The sequence below is a fragment of the Mercenaria mercenaria genome, chromosome 17 (genome assembly GCF_021730395.1).
Source record: "Mercenaria mercenaria strain notata chromosome 17, MADL_Memer_1, whole genome shotgun sequence".
NCBI classification, from domain to species: domain Eukaryota; kingdom Metazoa; phylum Mollusca; class Bivalvia; order Venerida; family Veneridae; genus Mercenaria; species Mercenaria mercenaria.
In genome coordinates, this window is record NC_069377.1 from 59,907,871 (window position 1) to 59,924,250 (window position 16,380).

General features: G+C 34.3%; 1 protein-coding gene across 26 annotated transcripts in view; it reads left to right on the forward strand.

Annotated features, from left to right (window-relative positions):
- Positions 1–16,380, forward strand: part of LOC123537522 (twitchin-like) — a 204,523-nt gene that overhangs the window by 4,597 nt on the left and 183,546 nt on the right. Inside the window, exon 1 of one of the 26 annotated variants that reach the window (XM_053528308.1) lies at positions 15,823–16,037. The exons of 24 other annotated variants lie outside the window; for them this stretch is intronic. The gene's annotated coding sequence lies outside the window, so the exon portion shown is untranslated. Of the gene's footprint in view, positions 1–15,822; positions 16,038–16,380 lie in introns of those variants that run through there. One more of the 26 variants, XM_053528309.1, reaches the window with a different exon arrangement.

Sequence of the window (16,380 nt, forward strand, 5' to 3'; positions counted from 1 at the left end):
GTTTATATCCGTCTATGAATTAAGATAGTATTTATAAAGGTGCAATTATTTGATTTATTTTTTCGGAAATACAAATGAAAACAGTGTATTTACATATGACACAAAAGGGTAACACGCAGTTTCTTTCTTTGATCATTTTTGAAATTTTGACTTTATTCAAACATAACTGTACAAAACATAACGAGACACACAGAGAAATATATCAAACTGATACCAAAAGAAAAGTAATAAACACTTTGTTTTCAATTGCGCTTCAGAATACACAAGAACAAAGCACTATACTGTACATGTAACCTACGATTTCTGCCATTATTCAGAAAGCATGCCAAGTAATATCATCATTTTTCGACTTAGAGCGTAATAGAACACCCAATGCAATATTCCTAGTAGGAAAATGTAAATAAGCAAAAACGTTAAAATTCAGAGGAAACATGTATGAAGTGTCTGTTGCAGAAGATAAGGTGAAGATTATTTACAGTACAAGAGAGCTGCGAAGAACCTTTGGTGATTTACCGATGTCGTCACCGGGATAGATTTTCTAGATAAATTTCCTGTAATCATAGGAAATACTGGATTTATCGTGTGTAATAAGTATATTTAGCTGATCTGTACTTGATCCTAACCCTTTATGATCACGGAATTTATTCAGTCTACATAACACAGTTGCGTCGTTAAGACATACAGACACTAAATAGGAAAAAGGCACGAAAAAAAAAATGGAAGTCCTATAATGGCGGATTCAAATAGTCCTCAGTTTTTTTTTGATCTGTATATCTATTTTCCTTGTTTTCTTTCCATTGTTTTTGCTATTCACATAACAGGCCTATGCTTGACATGTAGGTAGCATATTCATAATGAAATGATAACATGACACAATTTGTCATGGAAACTTAGATCATACACCACCACTACAATTTGGGGTCTCACTTTTTAGCTGATTTTGCAGTCTGTAGGTTTGACTGAAAATATTTTTCTTGTATCAAACATGAACCCCAATTTTCTTTTGATTATTTTTTCAGCTCTGACAATATCCAAAATGTAAGTTTCAGACATTAAAAATGGGTCCCCTGTGTTGTTTGAATAGCAGTTATTACATAATCATGGCAAATATTCAAAAGAAATGCATTTGCCTATAGGTCAATAAAATTCTTCAGAATTTTGTATTAGACATGATATAATTTGATTTTTAAAAATACAGATTTTGGGGGTAAAATGTCTGTGCACTCTTGTGCAACAAAGTAGAGTATTGTCGGCTGTCGTGTGACTTGCATGGATGTTGCGTGTAATAAATGTATGCCCTTGAGTGCAGTAGCGAAAATACAAGTATAGCCATGCTAATTTGTTGTACAGTCTTGTAAATTGGAGTGTTACGAAAAGGTTTGCCGTGCAACCTTGAAACATACACGAGAAACGTCTTGGCCTCCGACCTAATGGATTAATCTAATTTATTGATAATACTTATACTTCGTACTGACCAATTAGTACATCACTAATAAGCATTTGTGTATGTTACATCTGTTCAATGCTGATTGGCTAATATATGGCAGCTGCTGGTGAATGATGCTCTTCAATGAATGTTGTATGTTCCAGTCGCATGTATACATGCACTTTTAAACAATACCATCTGCTTCAGCACGATAGGCATTTTATATAATGGAACGAAATGAAAGCTCTGCCCATCAACAGTAGTTTTGTTTTCGCAACATCTGCCTTCTGCCTCATTCTGGTATATGGACACGACATTGAGTGGTTGGCACTAGCTGTACAGCGTATAAAAGCAACTCAATGTTTATAGAACAATATTTACATTGACTAGATCAATATATTTTGTATGGAAAGAAAAAAAAGCGTTGACCCTATCCGCGAGATTGCACGCGCAATCTGACGTCATTTACAGAAAACATTAACAGAATGGCGTCGTTCGGAAAACGCAAAATTTGACATCCAACTTTTAAAAAAGAACAGTAAATTATAGCGAAAACAAATTCTTTTTACGGTAAACATCAAAATAGAATCGACACGACTATATTTTTTTTTTTCATTTGAATAAAAACCAGGAACTGAATTTTTATCGGAATGTGAATTACAATTGAACATTGGTGGGTCTTTTTGACTGTTCTTGAAAACATATCCCGACGTTTATTTTGATTTTCTGCCGGGTACTCATTCATGGAAAGTAAACCACTTATGTTTGTAGCAAACTACCGTAAAAATGTAAATATAAGAACTGAATGCTATTTTTGTGCGTTTATATGGTTATAATCCACCTTGGGACATCTTGCAAATCATCCAAGAATCGCTAGCGTGATCCATGGATTTGCAAGAAGTCCCAAGGTGGATTATACTTGTATAAACGCGCAAGAAAAAGCATTCAATTTTTAAGTAAAACACTAAAAACTCGATCAAAATCTTCTTGAGTATTCAAGTAGGCCTAGATGTATTTAGAAGTCGTCGTATGTTTTATTATTTTAAATTTTAGACAAACAATTTTAATAACATTCATTTTATATACGTTTGCAATATTTTGGCACTATTTTCTTTCCCTTGGGATATGTCGAATGCAGATTCCATCTTAATGTAGTTTTCTAGGTTGCGGATGGATACAGAAAACAGCTCCTCATACGCAAATGCATTATCCTATTTCCAGCGAATATTTCAATATATGAAATATGCAGCATCTGATATATTACATATTAGATCTACAACTTCTAAAGTATGATTGAATGCCGCTGTTTAACAAACTGCAATTTTAGGTATAGTAAAAAGCGCTATATTGTTTTCCTAGTTTATTTTATATACCCCCCACCCCCACCCCGCTGTCAAGAGTCAAAACTATTGTCCCAGGTCCGAATAACTGAAGGCAAACAGCTTTGATTATTGACCTGCAAACTATTCAGTACGTGTTTTATTATATCCTTTCCGCAGCCTTAACGTACTAAAACGTATTAGCGTCTGATGGCCCTTTCACGCTCTCCTAGAAACAACATTTATTACACGAAACTTATTTTGAAAATATTTCTGAAATGCCTAGGTCTGCAGCTCTCAAATACGGTTATATCTTACATCTGAGGCATATACTGACACTCTCAGACAACATCAAAAATGACATTTTGAGCGATTTGACGAAGTTCCAAAATTATCAATGTACCCTTGGTCCGTTACGGACCCCTGTGGGATTTGTGTTTATCCAGAACTCAAATATTTTTTCATAGATTAAAAGCTGACATGCTGTACTAAAGCCCAGGTAATTTCAATCCGTAATAAAGTGCTGAAAATTGGCTCCCCAAAAAAGTCCACGTGCATACATTTAGACGGGGTGACCCCTGCGCGTGACCCCTGACTATCTACGAATCAAAATGCGGCTTTCGTTTTCAAGTTTAGCATTTCTACTTTCATTTTATTTACTTCCGGAAATAGCTGAAGGTCGAGTGACGTCATTTTCCGTGTTGTCAAAAAACATACATATGCCTGGCGAGATTGCATAAATATGTGCTGGCCGTCCTAAGGTTATGACATCATAAATTAATTTTCAGTTTTATTTTTAAATCTATAATTTATTACCCAGTACATATGTGTTGAATATTGACCTGTCATATAGCTCAAACTATGGACCGGCGATTTTTGTAAAGAGTCCTGTAATAACATATTTTATATTGTACACACAGTGAATTTCGTAAATTTCCAAACACCTGTTATATACCAATATGCGCAGAGCTCTCAAAAAGATTATGTGGAAAATGAATTATATTCGCTTTTTACAAAAAGGAGAGATGATTCGTTTGTTCTTCACGAAACATATTAGGGCATATGTGATTCAAATCACCCAAGGCGATATTTAATGATATTTAACTTAGTTGATAAACCGTGAAGATTTAAAATGACCAAGACAACACATTCTTGACTAGTTTCGACCTTTATGTCTTCGTCAGAAATAACAACGTACAATACAAACGACGTCACGTCCGTTTGGACGCGAACGTCAACGTGACAAAAAGCGCAAATATAGAATATGTTTGTATTAATGTACATATAGATACGGATCATAATGATACGGCGGGTATTTATCGAAAACATATTTCTTCAATATGAAGTAGAGAAAAAAAATAAAACCCAACATATCTACATGACAAATTTTGAAGTATACATGTGAAATAAACCGTGCACATATATCAGCATTCTGGAGTTTCTACTCGACCTGTTCTATGCAACATGTGTAACATGCACATTCGTTTTAAAACGAGATTTCTTTCTTATTCTAAGCGTCTATGTTAATCGTAATTTTTTTATATTAATAAATACTCATTCAAATGCTTCGCATATTTTCGCTTGTTTCGGATCTTTTCGTAAAAGCAAAACTTCTCAAAATCAACTGCGTCACACAACAGGTGGCGTCTAGTGACACTTAATACGACATGAAATATACGGTTATGCTGGCATGTTGTTGGCAGTAAAATGTTGTGTTTTTTGTGTTTTTTAGATTCTCGCTGTGCAAGTTGTCGATGTATTGATAACATTAGTTCCATTACAAACATATAGCTGCATATATATTGCCGGAGAATGCACGTATTTTCCGTGAAAATATTTGTTATAACTGGTGTAACAATCACTGGCAGTGTTTCAATTACTTTGCTCACTGTAGCCCATCCTTCAGCAAGACTATAATCAACCATGAATATTTTTACAGCATATGAAAGACGGTCAAATATTGATCTAACTGCAGTGGTTCGTTGATTTTTCATTTAAGTGTTGATTTGTTTCATTATAAGATACTATCGAATGTGTGAGGTTCGTTCACTTAGTTCATTTATATTAATATGTTGTTGTTTTAGCAAAGGACATCATCTTGAGACACCAACTCATTGAACGGCCCTCATACATTCTAGAAAGAATAAAAAGACATTTTGAAACAAATCGATTAGATATAGGCCTATTTTGTTGAAATTAGCTGTAGACAGAAATAATAATTGCATGTCTGCAACTTTTTCTAAGAGCGAATCACTGTTAGAGATATAGTATTTCGATTCTAACACGTTATCAAGGATTATACGGTACACCCTTGACGACAGCCACCATTTGTCTGTTTTGTGTGAGTTTCTTTTCCAGCGCACCGCTATGACGTTTGACGTTATGACGTTTGGGTCGTGTTAGAATTTAAGGTAATTGACCCGTAATGATATTCGAAATTTTTCGTTCAATTACGTCTTCTCGTAACGCTATTTCGCCATTCTCCGCCTGCAAATGTTGTTCATAAGTTAGCAACCCGAAATCGCATTCGGAGATAACGTAATCGCACGGATATTGCCGAATGTCATTACGGATTACGGAAAAGGTTACGGGTATTCTTTCTAGAAACATAATTATAATACCAAGGAATAACGGAGTATAAGCCTTCTCAATTTACATTGCTCGTCATGTCTTTGAAATCAAATGACGTTCATGTTAAATATGATGCAGGTACGTCTTCTCGAATATTTTGATATTCAGTCGAACAAAATGCAGAGATACCTGTAATATGCAGGAAAGAAGGACGACAATACTTATAAATAAAAAGTTGAAGACAGAAATTTACGACATAATCTTGTAGTGGGTGTAAACAAAAGTACCTACTCCATATCCTTAAGTCATTCTTGAGAGACTGTAATAAATCAAAAAACTGTGCTCCACTTCACTGCCACTTTGCACATGCTGAGTGAGTCATTTGTAGAATGTGTGCATTTTCTTTTGTTATTCCGAATGCATTTATAAACAAAATGTTCCCTTCATAGACAGAATCTAGCTAGTCTGTTTGTTGCCAGTCTAAGTTTCATTATAAGGGGCCTCCGTGGCCGAGTGGTTAGAGTCGTTGACTTCAAACCATTTGCCCCTCATCGATGTGGGTTCGAAACCTCATTCGGGGCGTAGAATCCTTCATGTGAGGAAGCCATCCAGCTGGCTTACGGAAGGTCGGTGGTTCTACCCAGGTGCCCGCTCGTGATGAAATTGTGCACGGAGGGGCACCTGGGGTCTTCCTCCACCATTATAGCTGGAAAGTCGCCATATGACCTAAAATTGTGTCGGTGCGACGTTAAACCCAACAAAATAAATAAATAAATAAGTTTCATTATAGTTGTTGAGGTCTTTAATATATGACAAATATAAAATAATTTCGTTTGAATAATGGTGTGTTATATAGCGTTTACCAATCTGATTTAGAAGTTTTTACTGTTACATCTAATAACTGTATATCTACTACTTCCCACGTAATCACATTTTGTTACCTGTATATTATATTTGATAATTTATATTCATCAATATAATTGCCTATTGTGTATATTTGTATAATGAAAATATGTATACATATTGTATGTTTTCTTACTTACGCAGTAAACATAAAAACCTTGGATACAATTTGGCATCGAGTTTTTCCCTCATATACATATGAAACAAGTCTATCTAACATATCTTCTCATTAATCAGCCAGGTATACTGTACGCAGCTATTATAAGCTTATACCTGTATGTTTTATGATTCTTCATTTCTTGATTTTTTTTGGGTTGTGCTTTTTTAATTATTCGTTAAAGATTAACTATCAGCATAAAATATACTATAGATTATATTTATGCGCGAGCTTTTTTTAACGATTTAATGTATGAACAAGTACTACAGGCAGTTATTCATGTAAACATAAAATATGCATTAGGTTCAAAATAGTAAAATAATAATGATAATGATAATGATGATGATGATGATGATATAGTTTCATCTAGGAATGCATTTATATGCCGACTCGGGGCTGTATTAAATTCAATATTAAGAATGACAAATTACCCAATGCGCAACACTTTTGCTACTTTTGAATTATCATATCATATATATATGCATAGACATAGTTATTAGTATACGTGCATTACTATTAAAGAGCAATAAAGTATATTTTCACTAAACTTAGGTATAGTTTTTTCAATGCAATTTACGAACATTGTCTTAATTGGATATTCGTCTATTGCCTAATAGCGAAAATAAAGAGACCCACTACAGTTGACGCTTTTACGGTGGCCCGTTAGAGCCATCTCCGCATATTTTGAATTTCAGTTAAGCGGTGTTTAAAAGAATAGCCCGACATTTTTTGCTAGTTACCGGTTTATAAATTCTTTGAAATCCGTCCAGTAATTAATCTCTCATCACCTGTTGAAAGTGGAAATGGAGATATACAATGTTTAAAGTACTGCCAAATCTTGTTTTAGAACTACATTATGGAACATTCCCTGTCAGAAGAACATGGCACAGTCCATCTATTCTGTCAATATTTCCATCCTTGCTAAAATGAATGGATACATGGATTCGAAAGGTTTCAGATTTTAACATTTTTTCTCAAGTTTATTTAGAGAATAATCTATTCTCTTTAAAAACCTATTTTACGTAATATCAACTGAAACATTTAACTATTACAGAAAATCCAAAGAAAGAGCATGGTGTAATTATCAAGGCAATTTTATAAGTTCGAATTTCACACGAGGCATACGTGCAATACCAATAGTTGTATCATAGCTCGGTGTTTTTCTTAACAAATTTGGTGCAGGTAATTCGTATACACTGAGTACAGGGTGCTGTAACTAAAAGTGTGCAGATATTTAATACCCGCACGCTAGTTACCGCACTGTTGTAAAGGAATTAAAGTATGCCAGCTGAACAGTAGACAGAGAAGTGTATTTTATTGATTTTCTGCTCTAGCATTGGTTTATTTTACCTGGGCTTTACACATTTGTAAAGCAAGGATTTTAAGTACTCACTGAACTGCTGTATATGGCAATGTGGAACGCCTACAACTACCATATATGGATGGCTATGATACAAAACAGAAAGAACATTAAAACTCTCGGGTAAACAATTTATACTCGGGGGCTACGCCCCCTCGTACAAATCGTTTACCCTCGAGTTTCAATGCTCTTTCTATTACTTAATGTTTAACTGATTGTTAAGACCTGAACTGCAGGAACTTAGCATTCTTCGATTTTAGTCTTCTACACAACAAAATGTATACTACAATTACCAGAATATTAGCAAAAAACAGGTCAGTTTTAAGACTATTTTTTACGTAAAATAGCGTCGTTAAATACCCATAAAACTGTTGAATTTACCCATTAATTTACATCAAGGTCAATATAACTAGTTTCATGCTTATAAACGTATGTTCGTAATATCTTTTTAAGTGGAGTTGGATTTCCCGGAGAAGTCTGTTCTGATCTGGCTTGGCTTATCAGCCCACTTTTGATGTTATCATTGTTTCTGAGTAAAGTATACAGTAATATTGCGTTATCTCGTAGTATGTAATGCATATTTATCTTCTTTTGAGTTCCGAAAACGGAAACTGTCATGATAAAGGTTCATCTGTCGATTTAAAAATCATTACAAAATTAAGTGAACTATTGCCTGATGCTGAAATTATCAAGTGAACTATTGCCTGATGCTGAAATTATCAAGTGAACTATTGCCCGATGCAAAAGACATGGATCCGTATTCATCAACATTTAAAATCTGAATTAAGTAAATGTACTAAGAATTGAGAAGTTGAACGTTCAAATCAAAGACGTCGGTACATCTTAAATATTCCGCAGTATATAAACAAAAAATGAAGTTACAGTTTTATTAAACAATCAACTTTGTTTAGATAATAAATAAATCCTAGTAAGGAGTTTTCTATTATTCGTTATATTACCCTCTTAACTGACTTTGAAATATTAAGGTTGTGGACCCGTTATCACACTTGGAATCATAGTCTCTGAATGCGATTTCGGCACTTTATCCGGCTGTTATTAAAAGCAATTTTCCATTATGGCCGAAGGTAGCCGAAACCAGCATATGAAAACTAAGTTATGACACGGAAATTGCTGAGTGTCATTACGGATCCACTACCTTAAATGAATCATGAATAATATTTGAGCCGTGCCATGAGAAAACCAACATAGTGGGTTTGCGACCAGCATGGATCCAGACCAGCCTGCGCATCCGCGCAGTCTGGTCAGGATCCATGCTGTTCGCTAACAGTTTCTCCAATTCCAATAGGCTTTAAAAGCGAACAGCATGGAGCCTGACCAGACTGCGCGGATGCGCAGGCTGGTCTGGATCCATGCTGGTCGCAAACCCACTATGTTGGTTTTCCCATGGCACGGCTCATTTAATGATTTACGGCATAAATTGCCATAGGTTGCATGTTTTTTTGGCGGTTGTCTCAAAGACGTCTCATATCGAAATAGAAAGATGTATTTCCGAAAGATATATTTGTAAAAAGTCCTACAACACAACTACTGCCAAATTTTGCGAACAGTAAAAATTGCACAGTTACTACTTATCAAATTAAATTAGTTGAAACGGATTAAGTCATAATTATGGCTGGACTAAGCAATATGATTGGATTGAGCTATATGGCTGCATTGAGCCACAAGCCTGTATTGAGTTACATGGCTGGATTTGGCCACAGGACCGGAATGAGCCACACGACTAGATTAAATCATATGGTTTGATTGAGCCACATGACAAGATTGAGCCATATGATTGGATGGAGCCATATGACTGAAAGGCGAATAAGAGAATCATATTGCTACGTAGTTGCAAATTTTACGAACCATGAATGATTGTTTTGTCTCAAACTAAAACTGACTTAAGAACTTCGAGCAAAAAAAATAAAGTATTACTTGTGTTAAAACGAAGTTATTTGAACTGTGTTATCACAGAATAATTTCATATGAAACTTCCTTGCAGATTAGACAGAACTTCCATTGAAGTATCTACTTTGATTTTATGTTCAAATTTATATTTTCAAAACAGACTTTACAAAAAATCCCCGATAAATCAAAATATTCAAAGTGGTATTCTGTGTTTCGTTTTAGTAGTTTTTGTAAACTCCTTCTAAAACGCGGAAATAGCCTATAGTATTGAATTATGTTCAGAATTCTTTGTCTTAAAGGCAAAGACAAAAGAAATGTAGTTCAAAAGTCATACAGTTCAACTTAATTAAGTCATTATCATCCATTAGAGCTAGGGAACCATGATAGACCTTCGGTAAGCGAGAATGCTAATTTAAGTTAGTGGGATCCATAATGAAACTGCGATTACGTATTCTTCTTAGTCCTGTCCAATAAGGTTGTTACTTTCCTTGAATGAGTTTTCGTTATTCGTAAAAAACTACTTCCGGTGAGCAAAAAAAAAAAAAATCCAAAAAAAAATAAAATCGGCATCCTTCGGCCTTACATGTCAGTCACACTACTACACCGTATAGCGTTAACGGACGTCCAACGTATAACAAAATGTTCAATCCGTTCGTGTCCGTTCGCATGCGTTTCTTTTCTGCGTTCCTTGTCCGGCGATGCTCGTTCAATCCGGTGTAAGGTTTTGAGCATGTTCAAAATTTGGAACGTACACCACCGGACAAAGTTGTCCGTTAGATGTACGGTAGCAATGCGCTGGTGTGCGTTTACTTCGTTACTCGTGCGTTCCATATTCTGTACTTGTCTGGTTCGCATCCGTTTTTGTCCGGTGGACCTGATTCACGGCTGGACTACTAATAAACTTTGATAATGTGGCAATTGAGTCCAATAAGTCCAGGGGTGTTCAAAGATAATCCGTCGTACATCTATTGCAAAGCAATTACATTTGTATTGGATTTACCTGTATTGGACAATAAACAGTGTCGATTGTATTCAGGTCATCTGTCACATTATCAAAGTTTATTAGTACTACCGGGCATGCAGTGGATGTAACGTATGTTCAACGGACGATAACTGACAGATCGTGTTTGTATACAAATTCGTTGTATTTTCTATTTTTAGAACTGATAAAACAAAGGTCGGGTGGGCAGACGCCGAGCGTCCATGTTTTTTTGTAAACAGTGATGTTTTTCTAACGGCTTAAACTTTCTTAAAACACAAATGATATCAATAATTTTTTGATCAATGGAAAGGATATAAAACAAGCAATTTATTGATTACTTTTAATTATTATTTCGAAATAAAATGGATTAATTATGAACGTTTAACTTACAGTGTTTTTTTTTCTAAAACTTTGGAGCATCGTTACGCCGCTATAAATAAAATCATATGTCATTTAAATAGTTTTTCATTTTAAAAAAAAATATTTAGATAAAAAAAATATGAAAATCATAAGTTTTTCAAAACTTTTTGAATTTTTAAAATCCATAAATTAGTGAAAAAGTTATTAAAAATTAAAAATTCCGATCCAATATACAAACGATGTAAAACATTTGTTTAGCCCACCACCAGATAAACAGGTGTTAATGCGTGACGTCATGGCGATCTCTCCTTTCGTCAATTGTTCGAATAACGTTTTTGTAAGTTTCTCAAGCGTTGCGCTTACGTTTTACGCGATACAAGTCCGTTACTAGTACGATGATGTCCGTTAATTGGACGTTGTTTGTCCTGTGTATGTGCGTTGATCTTGCGGTTATTGTGCGTTTTATGCGCCCCATACACCGATCATGAGAGCACCGAGCAGCAGCGGCGGATGCCTTTCGTCCTCGGATAACTTTCTGCCGCAAATTTTCTGTACGCTGGACGTCTGTTAACGCTATACGGTGAAGTGTGACTGACCCATAAAGCGAACAGTCCTCTTATAGGACCAACCGAAGAATCCCGTAATCTCATATACAGAAACGGAAAATGCCGATTGTCATGATAGGTACCGGTATCAACAAACTTTAAGTTGAACAAAAGCTGCAGTGTTAATTCTAAAGACCACGTAGTTAAAAAGAAAAGTCCCAAAAAAAAAACTGTTTTCAGTATGTTTGTTTTTCATCGTTCATTGCTTTGTGTTTGACTCTCAAACTATCGTAGAAATTGTGCAGCAGAAATTGTGAGTTTTTTTTTTCAGGAATAGCAGACGTATTGTGTGTGTGTTGTGTTATTGTTTTGTTTTTGTTTCTAAAGTTGCATGCCAGTTCCTGACTGAAACCACTTGATATGTCCCTATCTGGCAAACTGTCAATAATTAAGTTCATTGTGTCGCAAACGCCATCGTCTGCTTCACGGTTGCTAACAAGTGTTTGTTGAAATGACGTAGATATAAATCTGTTTTGTCTTTGAATGTAAATAATTCAAATTCTACGATTTTACTACAATAGGTAGCGGCCACACTGGCACGCACAGAACTTTTAATTATAGAGACATACCAAAAACAAGAAAATAAGAAAGAAAGAAAAAAGAGAGATAGAGTTGGATGCTGTATGAAAATGCTTAAAATACAACTTTGGAATTTTTTAGAGTTGCTGTTATTTCAAAGGTAATAAAAAAAAGTTCTGTAGTGATTATTTTTTAGCTTCAGCCAATTTTCGCCATGTTTTTTTTTTTTTTTTTTTTTTTTTTGCTTACCAAGATATGGCCACAATCTAAGGTCCACCAGGACGGTATAAGATTCTGTAGGAATTCAGTTTTGGCTTTAAAATTTAAAAAAAAAACTGCGAACACTACTGCTATAAAATACGTAAAAACCTGACTTTAATGGGAATGTAATTTACAAGTTTTGTAAGACTCCAATAATTTGTAGTCAGACTATAAATAGCTTTTCTTGTGACACACCAGTTTGGTGTTAATTTGGACAATAAGCTTTCGTTTACGTTAGTGTCTGTCGGAACAACTGCTGGATGACACCAAAATAGCCCGCTGGGACTAAATTGCTTTGATATTTTATGTTCTGGTATTTTTCCTCATGACCATACTGGTATTTCTCTTGAAGTCATATCTCCGGCAAAATAACCGAGTACATGTTTGTATGGTTCTTTAGTTTTTTATAGGAGAGGGGTGACTATTTTACATTTGTGCTAATGTCTATTGACTACATATCTCTATATATGTACGGTACTGTATGGTTTTGTTGTGGGAAGGCTGTGTTCTTGAATCATGATTGTTCCTATTAGATCCTTTATTCTTGTAGAGTCATAGAAATATCCTTGCTATAAACCATATAATTAGACTTACAGATCCATGAAGCACAAAGGCAGTTTATTGGCGCTATGGCGTGAAATTGTTAATTGAATAAGTCAGCTAATATTAGAATATAAATAATAATACTACTAATAAAAAAAATCAAGTAAAGATACTTTATTAAAAGTTGAAAAATTGAACTGAACTATTTGACACAAACCGTCCATCTAATCATTTAGGTCACAAATGTTACCCAGAAAGTTTTGGACAAACTCCTAACAAGAATTCTGCAGTAAAAACCTCATTGCATAATAATGTCTCCTTTATATCCGCATGTGTTTTGCATATTTCTGTATTATTTTCATAACAACGGTGCCTTGTAACTTTATTACAAACAGATGTAATAACAATCAAATGTGCATTTCAAAGGAATACAGCAGCAATGATGGTGGGGTATGCCCGACTTGCTGGAGATATTTTCTTCTTCAGTAGGTATACTTGCCATCGAAACTATTTCAAGGAACGGCCTAGAATTATGACAACTGTCAATTGATTTAGATATATTAAAATACAATATAATATATTTACTTCGCTGTTAAAAATTATTACAGTTTATAGCCACATATGAAATATTAATGTACAAAAAGTAAGAAAAAATATCGAAAAGTAATGTATAATGAATGTAAAAGTGGAATATAATGAAATGATGAAAAGTAGGGAAACATCAATTCGTGGAAGTTGCTATCCTTGAATTCGTGTATTCACAATGATCAAAGATAGCTCTTTGCAATATTGTGCATTGTTGAGAAACTTAATTTACAGAGAATAATAAAAAAAGGTAATCGCATAATATAGATAAAATATTTAATAATTGCGATAAAACTTTAGTATGACATTTTATAATATTATAAACCAAAAAAAAAAACACTCTTTTTTTTATTTAAGATACTGGGATTTTGTAGTAATTTTGTTTATTTAGTAAGATTGTTTATTTCTCTATTTCTTTGATCTGGAATTCTCTAGTCCTCTGGAATATATTTTTCTGATATTTATGACGAGCTACGCCAGTATGCCGACATTTAATGTACCTTAGTCACGCATATGATATTTTACGTTGATGTCATGGTTTGATTTGCGTTCTGGCACTCTATGATTTAACAAGTCGATTAATCATAGTACTGGAATGTTACTTCTACAAAATACATCAGATGTCATGTTAAAATGGGTCCTCTTGCAAAACTATTTTTCGCCTGCGTGACGTTTAATTGTTTCATGGTGTTACTATTCTTTACTACAAACGCTTCAAAAGTACATAATCACCTGCATATATATCTAAAACAAATCTGTGCAAATTCACAAAATATATAATGGTGTACACCTCCAACGTTTAAACATTGTTTTGCCATTTCTTTTCTAACATGTTCCGGCTTGACGCCGTCTCAGTCAGAAAAAAAAACAACAACAAACAAATATTGCTATGAAGTCATTTGGATAATTCGACGACGTCGTCGGCAACGGTCAAGTGACTTTATAACAGTGCATCAATTTCTAGATATTTACATTCGCCCTATTCTTTTCCATTGAAAATTGTGACGTTCATTTCGTATGAACAGCCAAAAGAAAGTCGCGAAAGTTACGTCGCCGCTGACCACTGTTTTGACGACGTGTGCGTATAGTCAGGGGGAACGTTCCTAAGATGACGTCGCAGTTGTTCCGTCTGGTGAACAGAATGGCCGGGAAGCTGATTTTAATGTAAAATGCAACAAAATGTGGGGAATTAATAATATTATCTTGTTTAAAAATGGAAAGGAAATATAATGTAAATATAAGAAATGAAACTTATTTTTCGGTGTTCATGCGAAATGAACGACAGAATAGGATCATGGATTCATGGATTTGCCGATCCTATTCTGACGTTCATTTCGTATGAAAACCGAAAAAAAGTTTCATTTCTTAATTTAAGCATAGCACGAACTTACTAGTCGCACTTTTCAAGGCTTCAAATGAATGTTAAAACATTTTAGCGGGAAACTTTGAAACATCGATCAGTACGAGATATATTTAGAGTAAAATATGGCAAATGTCTCCTTATCAATAATATGTTTGATATAATCAGAAATCTTTGAAGAACTACAGTTTTTACGTTATACATAGGTATATAGATATATTTAGAAGGTAAACAGTTAGTAATGGAATCCAAGATAGTTTTAATGTGGAGGTGGAAAACACTTTTCATAGCATTTAGTATGATTTATTTGAGTGTTTTATCTCTGCTAATGCTGTTGTTTCAATATAAAACTGGTGTCTGGAATTTTTATACTCATTGAACTGATCTTAAGTAGGTTCAAAGAAAGAGGTGTTTTAGAAGAAAATGTAGACAAAAACTAGGTGATTAAGATTTATTTTGCGACTGTACAGTTTAATTTAAAGTAAAACGGGGGCAACTTTACCTTGATTATATATGGCCAATTAGTATATTCCACGTGCGTTCTATATAAGATCACACGTGCAGAACATTGATGTTTCGTATTCAAATGATTACATAAATATCAATATAAGCCCTACAATAAGAAACCTAATGACCTTCTGATTATTAGAACAATTATTTTATCTCGAAGATCGCGTCTGGAATCACGCCTAGACCCCGGGAAGCCTACATTGTTCACCATAGGGACTCCAACACCCTGGATAGCACTTAGTACCCTTATGCATAGATATTCATCACTTTTCATTGATAAACTTTGTGATGATTGAGAAATTACGAGATAGAAATCTCTCCTCAAAGCGGTCTAAGATGTCTATCTCATTATCTAACGGAATGCGTACATTTCTAAAGGTACAGAAATATGTTTACAACAATATCTTAGCCGATAATATACTGTAAGACTTCTGCCGATTTATTATCTTCTGCTGCAGAGGCTGATCAGCGCGTGCCTCTCTCGCGTACTTTTCGTCTGCTCCTTGTCTATCTTCTTTTTTTTTCGGATTACATTCAAGAATTCTAATCAAAAAGTGCAAAACACCTAAAATTTACACACAGACAGGGTCCAGACAGAGTGATTATATACAAAAATAAACTGGATTAAAAGAAAGTGTTATAGGCTACTTGTAATTTGAAATAAGTAAGTATACCTTTTTTCTTCTTTACCAAGCATAGGATGTATGATTGTAATGAATGAAAACTGATTTTAAAAAATAAGGTAATCAGAAAGGAAGAACATTTTACTCTGTTAAATATCTTCATACGCTAAGAAGTGTGATATCTTTGAAAGCGAAAGGGGTCTAAGAACAAGCATATAAATTAACTAGCAGATAGACCTCCTAGAAATTTAAATTTACAATCGTTTTATTAGGGTGAGCATTACATATTGTTGCTGTTGTTATTGTTAATTAATCATTTAATCAATAAATAATAATAATAATGATCATAATTCAAGTTTTTTTCTTTATGACACACGTAATATTTAAA